We start from the raw sequence: 15,613 nt of genomic DNA, 5'->3' as shown, positions 1-15,613 counted from the left end.
TCCTCCTGACTCAAGACATGTTTACAGAGACATAGCTGTGTATTTGAGATGATGAACAACAAAAAAACGCAGATCCTTTTCCTCATTTTGTTGTTTTTGTTGGTAACAGTGAGGCGAATGATACAAACGGGACATTCACACTCATAAGGGCAAAATGAACTGACAACGCCATGGCTAAAAAAGAAAAAAAATACAAACAGATAAACAGCAGTAAACAAAACATAACATAGAAAACTAAAGGCTGAGCAACACGAACCCCATAAAAAATGGGGGTGATCTCATGTGCTCCGGAATAGTAAGCAGATCCAACTCCACATGTTGCACCCGTCGTGTTGCATATGTTAGTACACATCAGGTAATAAGTTTAATTCGGTAGGTCACATTCGGGGAAAGGATGACGGGATTAAATGACGGCAATTGCAGTCCCCGAGGGTATCATCAGCTCAGTAGTCAGTACTTCGGTACTGACATGATTCATAACAAACCTTTTTAAAATTTTTTGTTTTTTAGTTTTAAAATTAGAAAGAAACTAAGGTTTTTTAACTCCCTCAGGCAAAGTTGACACTAAATGAATTAAGCATTTTTGTTTGGTACGTTTTGGTCATATAGCTCTTTAACTGTTTCGATCCTTATACATCCTCGGCTTTCAAGTATTTGGCTTTTGAGCGTTTCTGATGAAGGTAAATCCAGAAAAGTGCTTCAGACGCATGCGATTGATAACGTGTTGTTTTCATTTTTTTACAGCACTAGCTACTGAGTCGATACCTCTGCTGTTGGACTATCAGTCCCAGAAGGTATCATCAGCTCAGAGGTCAGTACTTTGGTACTGACATGATTCATAAAAAACCTTTTAAAATTTTCCGACTAAAAATTTGAAATTAAAAAGAAAACCGATGTTTCAACTCCCTCAGGCAAAATTGACATTAGATGAATTTGGCGATTTATTTATTTTATTTTTTTTTTTTGTACTTTTTGGTCATTTAGCTCTTAACTATTGGTCCTTATACATCCTTGGCTTTCAAATATTTGACTATGAGCGTTCCTGGTAAGGGTAAACCCAGAAAAGCGCTTCGAAAAAATTAATAACGTGTTGTTTTCATATTTTTGGAACGTGTCCGCTATCATCTGTGAAACGGATATTCCATTACGGTCAACCAACTCGTGATGGCGTCCGTAAAATTTAATAATTACGAAATGTTCGTAGTGATTTTGCGACATTAACTTATACACCATGTCCTTTGTCTTTATTTTTGCTATTTACTTTTTAAAACGTATGCGATTATACAATGTGATTCAATAGGCTTTAAGCTAGGAAGTAAAATAGTTGTTTGGTGTTTGTCAATAACAAAGCAACTGAAAGACAAAAATTTGCAAAACTACTACTGGGCAACAAGACATGACGTCGTCAACAAGATATATATTTCTAGTCTATCTATTAAGAATACCTTATTACATTTATAACATAAAATGTACAGAACAAATCAACATTATATTCAGATCAACAGTACAAACTGACATTTTGCAACTTATGTTCAAGTTCTCTTAGATGAGAAGTGAACTCGTAGTAACCAACAATGCATTGTGCTACATTGTGTCGAGGATTCCCAGGAGCAAGGTTGCATTTTGTATTTGAGTAATTTCTATGCAAATGTATATTCTCATGTCAGAATTTATGTGGTCTCGACACGCTTACGTGCAGATAGCGTGACAGTTTTCCTTCGACAGGCATTGGATTAAAGGTCACCATTCCAAACGTATATAATGGCAATTTTATACATCCCGCACAGCCGACATGACTACAACTATAGCAAGGGTTTTACTGCAGGGTCGGGAGACGTCCATGGATGATCATAGTGCTATACTTCTGACTATCCTTGAATTATGATTTATTTTTAAAAAGCGTATCCTCTAAAATCATATATAATGCCATAGAAACCGTGTTTTAGGTTAAAGATTCATATTTAAATTCTTAATTTAAGAAAAGGAAATATAAGATTGATTTCTGGAAGAAAATTGACATTGATTCCATATTCATATCCATCATTCAATGTTTTACTTGAGAAGTGGGATCATTAGAATAAATTTTGCCATTTGATAAGGGAGTTTCCATTTTGAATTTTCCTTGGAGGTCAGTTTTTTTTGTTATTTTATTTTTTTACATGATACCATATTGAATGTACCTGCATACTACGGTATACGTCTTTTGTTCTGGTCACCTTGTTATGTCTTTTTATCTGGTTAACACGTTTCATATGATAGAAATAAACAGTTTTGTTCATTAAAAAGTTGTGAGATTAATTAATAGGCGAATCTCAATCATGATGGTCGGACTATTGGGTTGTCAGGCAATAGTCATAGGGTATCAGAATATTGGTGCTGCCTCAACCTGATTATCTGACATTCTGGATCAATTTAAGATGCAACGTTCTATGCATCCGAATAGTTCTTCCACCGACATAGCTTTTATCTCTTAAGTAGTATATTTAAGTGTCTAGTGCTTTTTTATTGTAAAATTTGCAATAAATGATTATTTTGAAGTAAATAAATATATATTTAAGACATCGAAATTTAAAGTTTCATTTTTTTTAAAGTCAAAATTTCGAGTTTAAACGAGTAACATACTTAGACAGGTTTGAACGAAGTTGAATGATTATTTTACTTTTATTAAATTAAATTCTTAAATTCCAATCATCGCTTTTTTGTGTTTTGATGACTTTCAGTTTTGCATTAGCGTATTTTCTCGTTGACCGCCGATAATTTATTCATAAAACAACATACAAAATGGGATAATTATTAGAAATATTGTAACAGCTTAAACAAATCATGACGTTGCCGATCATATGACATACAACATTTTCGTATTTTACCACGGGTGTGTACTCAAAACGTTTAGAAAATAAATCCGAAACTTAATGAGTAATGAACAATGGAAATAATAATCGGATATATCACGAGTCATCTGTCTTAAATTGCTTAAACTTTGCACACATGAATTTGAACATAAAGGATCAATAATGTAAATATGTATCACAAGCACTTGGTGCAAAATCTTCAATGACTATTTCCTAAAAATATATATGATTGTGATCGTTCATGCTTTTTTTTTGTTCTGACATAACAAACAAATAGACAACTTGTCAAAGAAAATGTAAGTAAATATATGTGCAATCTAAAGTATTTACAGATTCAAGTACCGTAAAACATAATTGTAATTATTATATTTAATAGTAGCTAACAATTAACGACAACCAGCTAGTCGGTACACGCCTTTTTCCGGGAGTTGAAGGTCAGTTAACAAATAACAAAGATGTATCACACAAATATGACATAGTAACTCATTATTACATGCTTAGATTATATAGTTATACAATAAAAAGAGTTCAGTTATGGTTATTCATATAATTAATATTGTTTTGTTCCAATAAAAAATCTGTTGTCAAACAATTTACTGTGAACTTCCCCATAAATTAAAACAAGCATTACATATTTGCGACAATATTCCTTGGTAAGTTTCTATGAGTTCTTTCATTTTATTATGTTCAGTATATTCGATTATTGGTTCATTTCTTTTGTCAGTTACCATGAACCTATTTTTCCCGTTGCCACTTTTGATTTTAAACGTGTTATCTTCTGAGTCATACACGGTTACTGTGGCATTTGCCATACGTCTGGTACATCATGGGTTTGGATGTAATCAATAGTAGCTTGAAATAATTTTCGTAAGCTATATTTCCTGTCATCTACCTCAGGTTCTTCATTCCCTATATACTGAATAATTAACCTACCGAGAACGCGTTTGTTGATGACTTCTACAGACACAAATTCGTCGAGGTATTATTTTCTAACTGACTTTACAATATCTATAATACCGTCTTCTGTATATAAAACCCAGTTATGAGCTCCGGTCCCGCTAACGACATGGAATGACCTTTCTCCGTCGACTAAACAAATTCTTGTATTTGTCCAGTTTGTTTCTTCACACTGGTCGTTAAATGCATTCGAAATTAAAGTAAGACATTCCCTAGCTATAGATTCCTTCAAAAAGCTTTGTAATGTAGGCTTCATATGTGTCAGTGTTTCAAAGTCAATCGTATCCACCGTTTCCACCTGTTTATTCTGTAAAAAGGATTTAGCGTATTAGTATCGACTAAACAAAATATATGTGTTACATATAGAGAGACGCGCTAGAGAAAAGATACATTTTGTTTTATACTGATCCTTTTCTCTATTAAAATACTGAAATACAGCATCGGTGATTTATCAATATCGAATTTCAATCCTTTAATCTTATAAAGAATTTACCAAAGGTTGACGTCTACAATCCGCCAGTAACATCTATAGAAGGCCGACTAATTGACCATGCAGATTATAGAAATACGCTAACATGGTTGGCTAGAATAGGGACGTCACGCGAAATGCTGCGAGCAAGATGAGTCTCACTCCAAATCTGCGCCTTAAATTTCATGTAAAGAACTGTATAGGGGTCCGTAATTGTCATTTTGCAAGCATTTATTCTAGCTTTATTAAACCGAACTTTTTCTGTGAAAGTCTAAATATCCCGCCCTTCACTCTATACGATCATGATTGCAGATTAATTATTAATTTGTTCTTGTTTTGAACATGCCTGAAATTTTGACACAGTGGCAGAGCGTTAAGCACACAATCAATCTACAATTCACTTTTAAAAAGTCTTTGAAATCAACAGGATCAAGAGGCAGAAAATATCATTTTTAGACATCGAAGATAAGGTATCAACCTTTTATCAAAAGAGTAATTGGTCGAAGGGATTGTACCAAAGTGTTCCATACTGGAATTATTCCGCGGCGATTATACTAAAGATAAGTTGGCTTGGTTTCGAAATGTTTCAGGATAGTAGGAGGGCATGGCATCTTTATAAAATGCTGTATGTTTGGCAATGATATTAATGTTTATAAAATAAGGACTGTTAAACTAGTATACTTACAGGTCACCGTGGGGCCTTTAACAATGAAAAAAGCAATAGGCAAAATGCACGGGGATGAAAACATGTGAAACCATTCAAAGAGAACACCAACGCCCTTATTTATGTTTAAAACTGAAAAAAAGAAAAAAAAAAGTAACGACAGACAGCAACAACCGACAGTCACTGGATTTCATTATCCTGACTTGTAACAAGCACAAGAAAAGTGGAAGGGTAAAACATGTTTGTGAGCTCTATACCGTCCCCTAGCCTTGGACAGCGGATACCATCACAACATAAGAACAAACTGTAGCAATGCTCTTGTAAGGGTTTGACTTAAAACATCGGTACTAATAACAAATACAATAAAAAAAGAAAAAGAAAACTCAGATACTGGAATACAGTTCAAAGCTAAATGTCAAATAGTCAATAAACCTATATATAATTTTAGATATATGTTCATTTTATTTGAGGGGTTTCCGTTTACGATATTGACTCTAAATCTAACATCTTTTTTATCGTATTTTTAAAATGATCAGATATAGGAATAACTTGTTTCTAAATTTATTTTTCCTGGTCAAAGTTCATATTTCTTATTTTGATTGCAAAGTGTATCATCAACCATAACTCTAAAAACTGAAAACAACACTTGAAAATTTCATGCGTCAAATAAAGGCAACAGTAGTATACCGCTGTTCGAAACTCATAAATCGATAGAGATAAAAACAAATCCGGGTTACAAACTAAAACTGAGGGAAACGCATCAAATATAAGAGGAGAACAACGACACAACAAAAACACAACATTAAAATGTAACACACACAGAAACGAACTATAATATAATAATGGCCATTTTCCTGACTTGATACAGGACATTTTAAGAAAAAAATAGTGGGTTGAACCTGGTTTTGTGGCATGCCAAACCTCCCGCTTTTATGGCAACGTCAAACACAACACCAAAACGACAACATCACATGACAGGACCAAAATACAAATAAATGGGAGAACATATAGGACAAAGAAACACACGAATAATAGCTAACAAAAGGTACTAGGCTTAAAATTCAATACGCCAGACGTGCGTCTCGTCCACACAAGACCAACCAGTGACGCTCAGATGAAAAAAGTTTGAAAGCCAAAACAAGTACAAAGCTGAAGAGCACCGAGGACCAAAACTTCCAAAAGGTTGCGCCTTACACGGCCAGAGTTTTCTGCCTGGGACATGAACATCCTTATTATTTACAATAATTTATAATTTCGCAAACAGTAAATTTTATAAAATGACTATATAATAGATATACATAATAAAACGGAAGTGGGGACTAACTACAGAATAAAAACGGATACATTACATAAAACAACTTAATCCAACGCATAAAAATACACAGCCGAGTTAGCCAAAGCCTCAACGCACAAAGTGACGTCACATTTGAAATTCTAAAAAAAAAACACACAAAGTGACGTCACATTTGAATTTGTAAAAATATTTCCCAAAAATAAATAGGATTAGGATTGATTCAAGATTAGATTTGTAATACTGACATTACATTTATTAATAACAATGAAAATTACAATACTTATTAATATCAAATTGTGGTAGTAATTAGATAATTAATTGTATTATCTAGCTATGTCGGTGTTTCTTCTGAATCAAACTGTAAACCAAATATACGAAGTGTCATTTTTAATCTGTCCTCCTCATAACTTTGTTGGAGCAGCTTTTCTGTATTTACATTTATCAGGAACGCCCAAAGCCGAACATTTGAAAGCCATGGATGTATAAGAACCGAAACAGTATATTACATAAATGTATCCTTTTAATGACACAATAACCATGAATATGACGAAGATTCTGGTCGTAGGCATCTTTTTTTCAGATTATTTTATTTGTTTTTTTTAAAGTTTTTAAAAATCCCAAAGCTTGGCTTCACGTATTACTTTGGCTGACCATGTGCGATTGTTATTTATAAAAACTAAAGTTACGCTGAGGTTTTGATATAATGTGTATAGGGTTTCCAACTATACATTTAACTCATGTTTGGTTATCGTAGCAATTTTTTCTTTGTGTGATTTTTCTGGGTTGTTTTTTTTTAACATTGAATTTAATGTCAAGCATGTTCTTCTGAATAATGATGATGGCCATGTTTGAAGGTAGACGGGATGACCAGCTTACATTTGTGAAGAGGATTAATGTGAACCGGGTTTTTAGATTTTTACTTTAAATTATTTGTTGTTATTTTTTTTAATTTTAGTATTAATCACGATGTGTTGATGTCTCAACTCACTAGCGAGGTGTTTTTACGGTCTTAAATCTTCAGATGCCAGTCAAGTGTCTGATTTGTAAATTCACCAGTTGTGTCTTTTTCGTGATTGTGTGATTTGGACTAAGTATGGATTCGCATGGTGGGTGATGCATGTACAGCAGGAGACGCACTCGGTTTTGCTTCATTTGGAATTCAGGCGGTTCCATCAGAGTTTGTTTGTTACCTTGATTTGTCTCTTCTTATTCGATTTACGAGATATTAACATCGGTTTACTACTGTCGACTTAATTCATGATTCATACGAGAATGGAGTTATCAGCATGATTCCTATACAATTTCCATAAATATGTCAATTATTTAATCATTTGTAGCAAAAGGTCCTTCGCTAAACATCGATTATTCAGATACGTAACCAGATTCATGACACCTTTTGGTATTTCAAACCTAAATAATTCCGGTTTTCAGAACAAAAAAAACCCTAAGGTACAACAATCTGCTTGTAAACCCTTGTGAGGAAGCATGATCATGTATAGCTGCTAAGAACATCACAACTTGTAATGGACACAGCTAGCGCAAACGATCAATAAAAAGGAAGATGTGATACCAATCGAGGGACAATCAAAACTCATAAGTCATAAGAAACAGAAAAACCCATGACATAAAAAAACACGACAAAAAAAAACCAAACCAAACGGTCTACAAAACACTACATAGAAAACTATACTCTGAGTAACATAAACCCCAACAAAAGCTTGTGGTGATCTCTGGTGCCACATTTGGCACACGTCGTGTAGCATCTTGGTATTAAAACAAATTCAGTTATAAGTGTCATTCGATGATGTCACAATCGAGGAAAATTGGGACATATTCGTGGTCCTCTGTGACATATATATTAATAAGCGATGACTCAAATCATGATGGCGTCTGTAAAACTTTCGAAGGGATGACCAAAACTTTACCACAGTGACTGAAAAAACCTAGGATCATTGGAACTTGTCGGGAAAGATCAGGTGATATCGCTAGAAAGGTGCTCAACTCAAAACTCGTACATTTGTCGTAAGAATAACAAAAAAAAAAATGGAAGGCACTCGATACAAAATGTACTCAACACATTCGTATCTTTGTATTTTCTAACAATTTATAATATTATCATAAACAGCCAAATACTGAATCAAATAGACTTAGAATAGAAAAGATATTAACAGGTATTTGGGGCTTATTTTTTACAATTTTATATTTCATAATCGCTTAATAAAGACATATGACTGATATTAGATTATGAACTTTTATTATGTTTAACCACGCATGTGTTCTTTCGACTTCTTCCAAAGCAGTTTTGTAAAATACCAAAAAAACAAAAAAAAAAACATTTTATTGTATCCTCTTAAATATTTGTTCACGTATTGTCGAAAAATATATTAAGAATTACCAGATAATGTTAACCATTCAACATTTGTTTTTAACAATATCCAAAAATTAACAATACTGAGCAATTTTTATTTTGTTTTACATTAAAACAAACTGTTTTTTTTTTATTTCCTAACATACAATTATATTTCTTATTTTCATTTAGTTTTTAGACGAATTTGAAATTCCTCTCATGAACTTTATCGAATGAAGTTTTGAAATAATTACAAAATCTTTTTAGACACTATTTGAACTTCGCATTGTGTATGTCGTACCATCATTAAGTTAATGCTTCTTTAACAAAGACCATCACATCCTGAAAGTAAAAACGGAACTCGTTATTTTTTTTCTTCGGTGTGTGTATATTGAAGTGACGTCGCGGTATAACATTTGTTTCTTTTTTGTTGGAAAATAAAAGTAATTTTTAATTTAAACCTTATTTTCAGTAAAAGCAAAAGACAATTTTTTTTTTCACTATCTCTTTTAAATAAGCAGACCCCAAACTCATTTAACATATTTTTTGTTTTATTTGAATGAATTAACGAACCTCGAGGTTTAAACGTTCAAGCCCGTGTTGGTACAATATCATTTACACATTTGCAATGTCATTTGCATCATGTTCAACTGTTGTGAACTTAAAAATAGACATTAACTTTGAATTACGTCGAGCAAATTATATGGCGTTGATGTAAAAATAACAAAACAAGAACAAATTTTAGAATCTAAATAGAAGAAAGATAAAGAAAAGATTTGCTAACATGTCTAATAAACCTTTTCAAATGTAAGAATAATCTTATTGTATCGAAAACAACTTGCTGTACCGCCGTCTTTGTTATGTATGTAGTCAAAGCTATCGACAATTTCAACTCTTGAAAATAGTTGTTTTGCTGTGCTTCGTATCTAATAACAATTCATAAAGGTTGTCACTCCAAACCTTGAATAATGATTTGTTTAAAAATGTCTTTTTTAGATGAAAACGAAATTAAAAAAATTCAAGTAGGATTTTTCGATAAATATCAATCTTATCTTGAAGACGTCATCCAAATTACCTTTTATAACTTTACATAGACATAGATAAATTGTACTGCTTTCGTTATAACATTTTAATAAATTTAGGTAACATACACAGATAAAGAGATTAAAGATGGCCGCTGAGCTGTTAACACTATAAAAGTCAGCTCTTACAATCTTTGCAAAATTCTTTGTTAATCAAGTGGGAAATTACATATTTTTGTGATTTTCTGATGTATATTGGAATGACTTATCTGTAGATGGATTTATATATGTTAAAATTGTGAAATTAATGACTTATCCTCAATGACAGTGAAATATTACTATAATATATAAGGAAAAGGAATTTCAGCTATAGATAAGTATTCACACCTATTGGTCATTATGCCTGGAGGCAGTAATACTTTTAATAAAACTTCCACTTAACCTACACATAGCAGAACAGTAAGGAGTGTTCAGACATTATTGGTAGCTAAAAAGGACGACAAAGATGATAAAGAACCTAAGGCAAAAAGAACTCACTCTGAAGTTTCTAATGACTCAAAAACTAGTCTTGGTCTATCAGGTCTTATTAACTTTCAAAAGGACCTTGGTGAAATAAAATTTAGCTTGAGGGATGTTACCACAAAAGATGATTTGATTGACATTACAAAAGACCTTGTCAAGACTTCAGACTTAGAAAATCTTGTTACTGGCATTGTGAAGAAATTGTTTAGTAAGTTTGAGTCATCACTGAAAAAAAAATGATCGATAAAGTTTCTAAAATTGAAAAAGAGATGGAATGGAAAGTGGAAGCACTATCTATTGAAAATTAACACATGAAAAAGAGACTTGATGCTGTGTCCTCTCATATATCTCCTATTAAGACCAACCTAGCAGAAACAGCAAATACTGCCAATTTGAGCAGCAATTATAATGAACAATATTCTAGAAAAACAATATCAAAGTGTTTAACTTCCCAAGGAAAGACAAACAAAACCTTTGCAAGGATTTCATTGAAATGGTTAAACAAGATCTAGACGTTAGTTTAGAAGAAAGGGATGTTGTAGCAATACACAGGTTACCAGCTGTACACGAGCCAAGTCCACTTATTATTCGCTTCTTTACAAAGAAATATGGAGCTAATTCATTGGCTAGAGAAGAGCAATCATTTTGAACAGGTTTGGTATTTTAATTGTGGTGTGTACGGTAGAACAGAAAGTGATGCACAGATAAAGTTTGGAATGTACGATGACATCAACTTTCGACTCAGACAATTTAGGTCTGGGCATTAACTCTTGTGGCAAAAAATATTTCTGACAATTATTAGATGTAAATTGGAGAAAAATTTGAAAAATTTAACTTTATATATTAAATATATTTAAAACAATGTCATATAATACTATATAATTCATCGGTGCAAATAAATAACCAAACAAACAAAACAACTTTTAATTTCTTTGAAATTCGTCTGATTATTTTTTCTTTCAATTATTTTTTTTTTTTTTTTTTTTTTTTTCTTGTTTCTGTTTTTTTTTTTATCATTATTTGATTACTAAAAAATCAACAGACATACTTAAAACATATATCTTTATATTTTACAATTTAAACAACACAAACTATATTTTTTTTCCATAACCTGTGCATTTGTTACATAAGATAATTATTTGTTTGATAATCTTAATGGTTAGGTTCATTTTTGATATTACTGAAATGGTATATATTTTTCTAAGTATAGAAAATTGAATGTAGATTACTAACAAATACTAGCAGTTGTATAAATATGTTATTTACTAATATCAACGAGGCCGGGATAAAGTACCGGTACTTGATGTTTTCCAACTAACAAATGTACGGATTTAAATATAATATGAACAATTAAAAAAAGAAAAAAAGATACACAGAAATAATGGAGTGTTGATAATAGTTTACTTCTTTGAACATTGTGGAAACTGTACCAAGTTATTTTTCACTTGAAATATATTTTGAAATGATTCTCACTAGATAGGTAAATAACTGCAGTATTACAAAGATTCACCGTTAAACATAAGAAAAGATATGCTGAAAAAATAGTTTTATATTATCACGAACCTGTCATAGATTAGGAATCCCATATCCAAGAAACAGAAAACTTGATTCAATGTCTAAAATTTCGACCCCATTTATTTCTCAAAGTAGTAAATGAAGGTATATACATATATATATATATATATTATATATATATTTGAATTGCATAGGTAAAAATAGATTGTATTAAAATTTTCGTCAAAAAATCACCTAAGGATCAAAACTGTATCGTAAGCCCTTAACATGCTTAACAAACCTATGTTCAGCCATAGATCATATTCAAACAACACAGTAAATGACTAAGTTTATCAATAATATTAATCAGTCTAATCATGTAATCCTTTCGATGTGAGTTCGCACCATCGATATGCTATGTAGCAGGATTGTTGCTCATTACAAAGTTTTTTAGACGAATAAATATATTATATGAATGGAAAGAACAAAATTAAAAGGGCGTAGGGACAAGATGTTTCCTACATTTATCATTTTTGAAGTGTATATTTTGTTGTAAATATTGCGCATTAATATTTTAAGGTGCATTTCATTTGGAACCATGGTATTCTGTTCTATTATATTCATAAGAATTTTAGAAAAAAAAATATTAAAAAACCAGCAAAGGGCATTTTAGGAATGTTCATTCTTAATCTTTGACCTTGGTTTAACACAAATTGCACCGTACGAATTATTGAAGACCGATCCAAACAGACAGTTCTGATAAAAAGCTTTCGAATGATATATAATATAGCAGTATGTTAGGTGGGTGCATTAAAGTCGTTAACTAAGCATCTTTTTGAAAAAGGTCACTCGCCTATAACAAAATTATCAAATGCAAAAGACAATCAAATACATTGAAGAAAATATCAAACTCCGCCAAAGTACATTAACCAACCAAACGTTACCACGATATTATTAAATGTGGACGACTACGTACAAAATTTCAATCATGGTTTCTATGATCATTTTATTTTGCAAGATGATATATTTACTTACCTGGGATGTATTTGTTGGTATTGTTGATATTGGGAAATAATGTTTCAACAAGGGTTATTTCGATATCTGCTTTCCCATTTGTTTCTCCGTATTTGCATGACTACCATCCATTTAATTTTTTAGCCATCTGTATTGTAAGAACTGTCTCTTGTGTTGTTTTGTTTTGAGTAATATTTGATTCATGTAACGTAGAATGACATGCTGTCGAAGCACAAAAAGCATTTTCTCTCTCCACCGTACGATTAAAAGAAACTGAATAGTATAAGCTATCAGTTTTGCAGATTAACGTTAGGTTACCATCTGTAATTTTCCAAAATAAACAAACATGAGCCCTGCATGATGACTCTAAAACAAACGAATATTTAAATAGTCCAGCAATTTCAAAACAGTTCTTTGCATAAAATGTTATGAAATATCAAATTATATATGGACAAAATATATGCGACAAACAATTTTATTATCAAAAACAAATACTTAGTTTTACAATTCCTAAAATAGACACATAACCAGTGTGTGTTCGTTTGATGTGTCTGATCTTTTGATTTTGCCATTTGATTAAGGACTTTCCGTTTTGAATTTTCCTCGGAGTTCAGTATTTTTGTGATTTTACTTTGTGATATTTCAACTACTCTAATATACAATAGTTGGGTTTTAAAAGCATGTACGATTTCACCTTAATTGTAGTCACTCCAGGAGGAATTCCTTTTCGAAAGAGTACATTTCCAACAGTTTAATCAATAATTTACAGCAGCTGATGTTGTTTCCTACCTTGATAAGGCGTTGCTATTTGCAGGGAGTACCTGAACTGTTCTAAATAGTAATTTTAAACTCATCATTTATAGACTACAAAACCTATTATGATTATGTTAACAATTGCGGAATATGTTTCACAGATAGCCGTTCTTTATTTGATGTCAACGGATGTGTGCTTGCAATGTTAACGTTGGTGTTATGAAAATGGTCCTCTCCTCCGTGCAACATGAATTTAAAATTACTGACCATTTTGATAAAATCATAGTTCATGTACCTCAATCTTATATGTTCTTTAAGTCGACTGTAAGTTGTCTATTAAATCAACTTATTAAAAAGAGTGTCGTAACATCATACACGACTCACTCCGTACTTTAATGGGCTTTTAAACAGTCAGAATGCGAATATATATGTTCAAATTCTTTAAGATCATTTTTTAGTAACAACAAACAAAAGAACTATGTCAGTTGGACCTGCTTCTTTACTATAACTGCCCTTGAATTTTAACTAGATAGCATTTTTGTTCGTTATTGAGATTCCGTATATCGTCAAGTTATTGGAATTCCAATGGGGACTTACTGTGCACTACTTATTGCGGACCCGTTTATGTACTGTTATGAGTTACAATTTATGATTGAAATCAGCAAAGACCCATCGAAACAACATCTGATTAAAAAATTTAATACCACTTTTCGATATTTGGATGATATATTGGCTCTCAATAATTACGACTTCCTGGTGCGGGATTTTCTCGCTGCGTTGAAGACCCATTGGTGGCCTTCGGCTCTTATCTTCTCTTTGGTCTGGTTGGGTGTATATATATCTCAACTTGTTCGATTCACTCGTGTATGTAACAAGTTGAACGTATTTGATTATGACGAAAGAAATCTCTGTATTACTGAAAAAGTATTACACCAGGGTTTTCGATATCACAAACTAGTCAAAACATTTACTAAATTTTGTCATCGGTACAAGGACATCATTCGTAAATATCAATCACCATGCAGACATCTTATACGTTCAGGTATTTCACATCCAATCTTTTATGATAATTTTCTTTACAAAGCACAAAAATGTCGACATTCACCTCAAAAGCTAACCAAACCTTTAAACAGACTTATCCATAAGGGATATAGTTGTGATATTGTTGCCACGTCATTAAAGATGGCATATTTTAGTATTAATATTGTTTCACTCATAGGGTCTTTGCATCGGAAATAAACACATTTATTCGAAAACCAGTTGTTGGCATGATACGGGTTGTGTGTTTCTTGTGTATTTTATGATAGTATGACGCTAAACCTCTTACGGGAGGTATTGTGCGTGATTTTCATATGATGAAGACATAATCTTTCAAGCAGTTTAGTTGAGTTCTGGAGCTGACATATTAGTAACTGCTAATAGTCCTTTGTTAATATATGTATCATTGTCAGTTTGCTTAGTTTCTTTTGTTACCTATTCTGACATTGGACTCGGACTTCTTTTAAACTGAGTTTTTACTGTGATGTGTGTTTGTTTTTATTCTACATTTGGCTAGAGGTATATGGGGAGGGTTGAGATCTCACAAAACATGTTTAACCCCACCGCATTTTTGCACCTGTCCCAAGTCAAGAGCCTCTTGCCTTTGTTAGTGTTGTATGTTTTTTTTTAACCTTAGTTAATTTATACTTTTTATAGCTTAGTATGACTTCCATTTTCTCTGAACTAGTACAACGTTTTGTTTAGGGACCAGCTGAAGCCCGCCTTCGGGTGTGGTATTTTCTCGGTATGTTGAAGACCCATTGGTGGCCTTCGGCTGTTTTCTATTTTTTGTTCGGGTTTTTGTCTCTTTGACACATTCCCCATTTACATTCTCAATTTTATTATCATTAAAATAGTACATCTGATAAGAATTAAGATTATAGATGACAACGTATTAAAATAATTGTTTCTTTTTGGATTTATTAGTCACGAGGGATGTATCAGAAATATTTTCAGGATCAAAAGAATAACAATCGAATTTGTATGTTGAATGGACATTTTGCATTTTTTTTTTCCTTTTCATGATTCTGGATTTTCGTTTTACGTTTCCTTTTGAATACTACTGGTTAATTCACGACAAGTGACAAACCGATTAAATATATGGAAAAGATGCAGGATTGTTATAAATAAAACATACTTTATAATACTGTACTTGTAACACAGTTCGCGGGTAATTATTTTCGCGA

At 32.2% G+C, this 15,613-nt stretch overlaps 1 long non-coding RNA gene across 1 annotated transcript in view; it reads right to left on the bottom strand.

Annotated features, from left to right (window-relative positions):
* Positions 1 to 12,997, bottom strand: part of LOC127705433 (uncharacterized) — a 231,272-nt gene extending 218,275 nt beyond the window's left edge. Inside the window, exons 1-2 of the long non-coding RNA XR_007983878.1 lie at positions 12,657 to 12,997; positions 8,550 to 8,925 (exon numbers count right to left, since the gene is read on the bottom strand). This is a non-coding gene — a long non-coding RNA (uncharacterized LOC127705433). The remainder of the gene's footprint in view (positions 1 to 8,549; positions 8,926 to 12,656) is intronic.
* Positions 12,998 to 15,613: the final 2,616 nt, after the last annotated feature.

Source organism: Mytilus californianus, unplaced genomic scaffold (genome assembly GCF_021869535.1).
Source record: "Mytilus californianus isolate M0D057914Y unplaced genomic scaffold, xbMytCali1.0.p SCAF_6, whole genome shotgun sequence".
Taxonomy (NCBI): domain Eukaryota; kingdom Metazoa; phylum Mollusca; class Bivalvia; order Mytilida; family Mytilidae; genus Mytilus; species Mytilus californianus.
The sequence above is the reverse complement of the archived record's forward strand: the minus strand, read 5'-3'. Positions and strand labels throughout refer to the sequence as shown.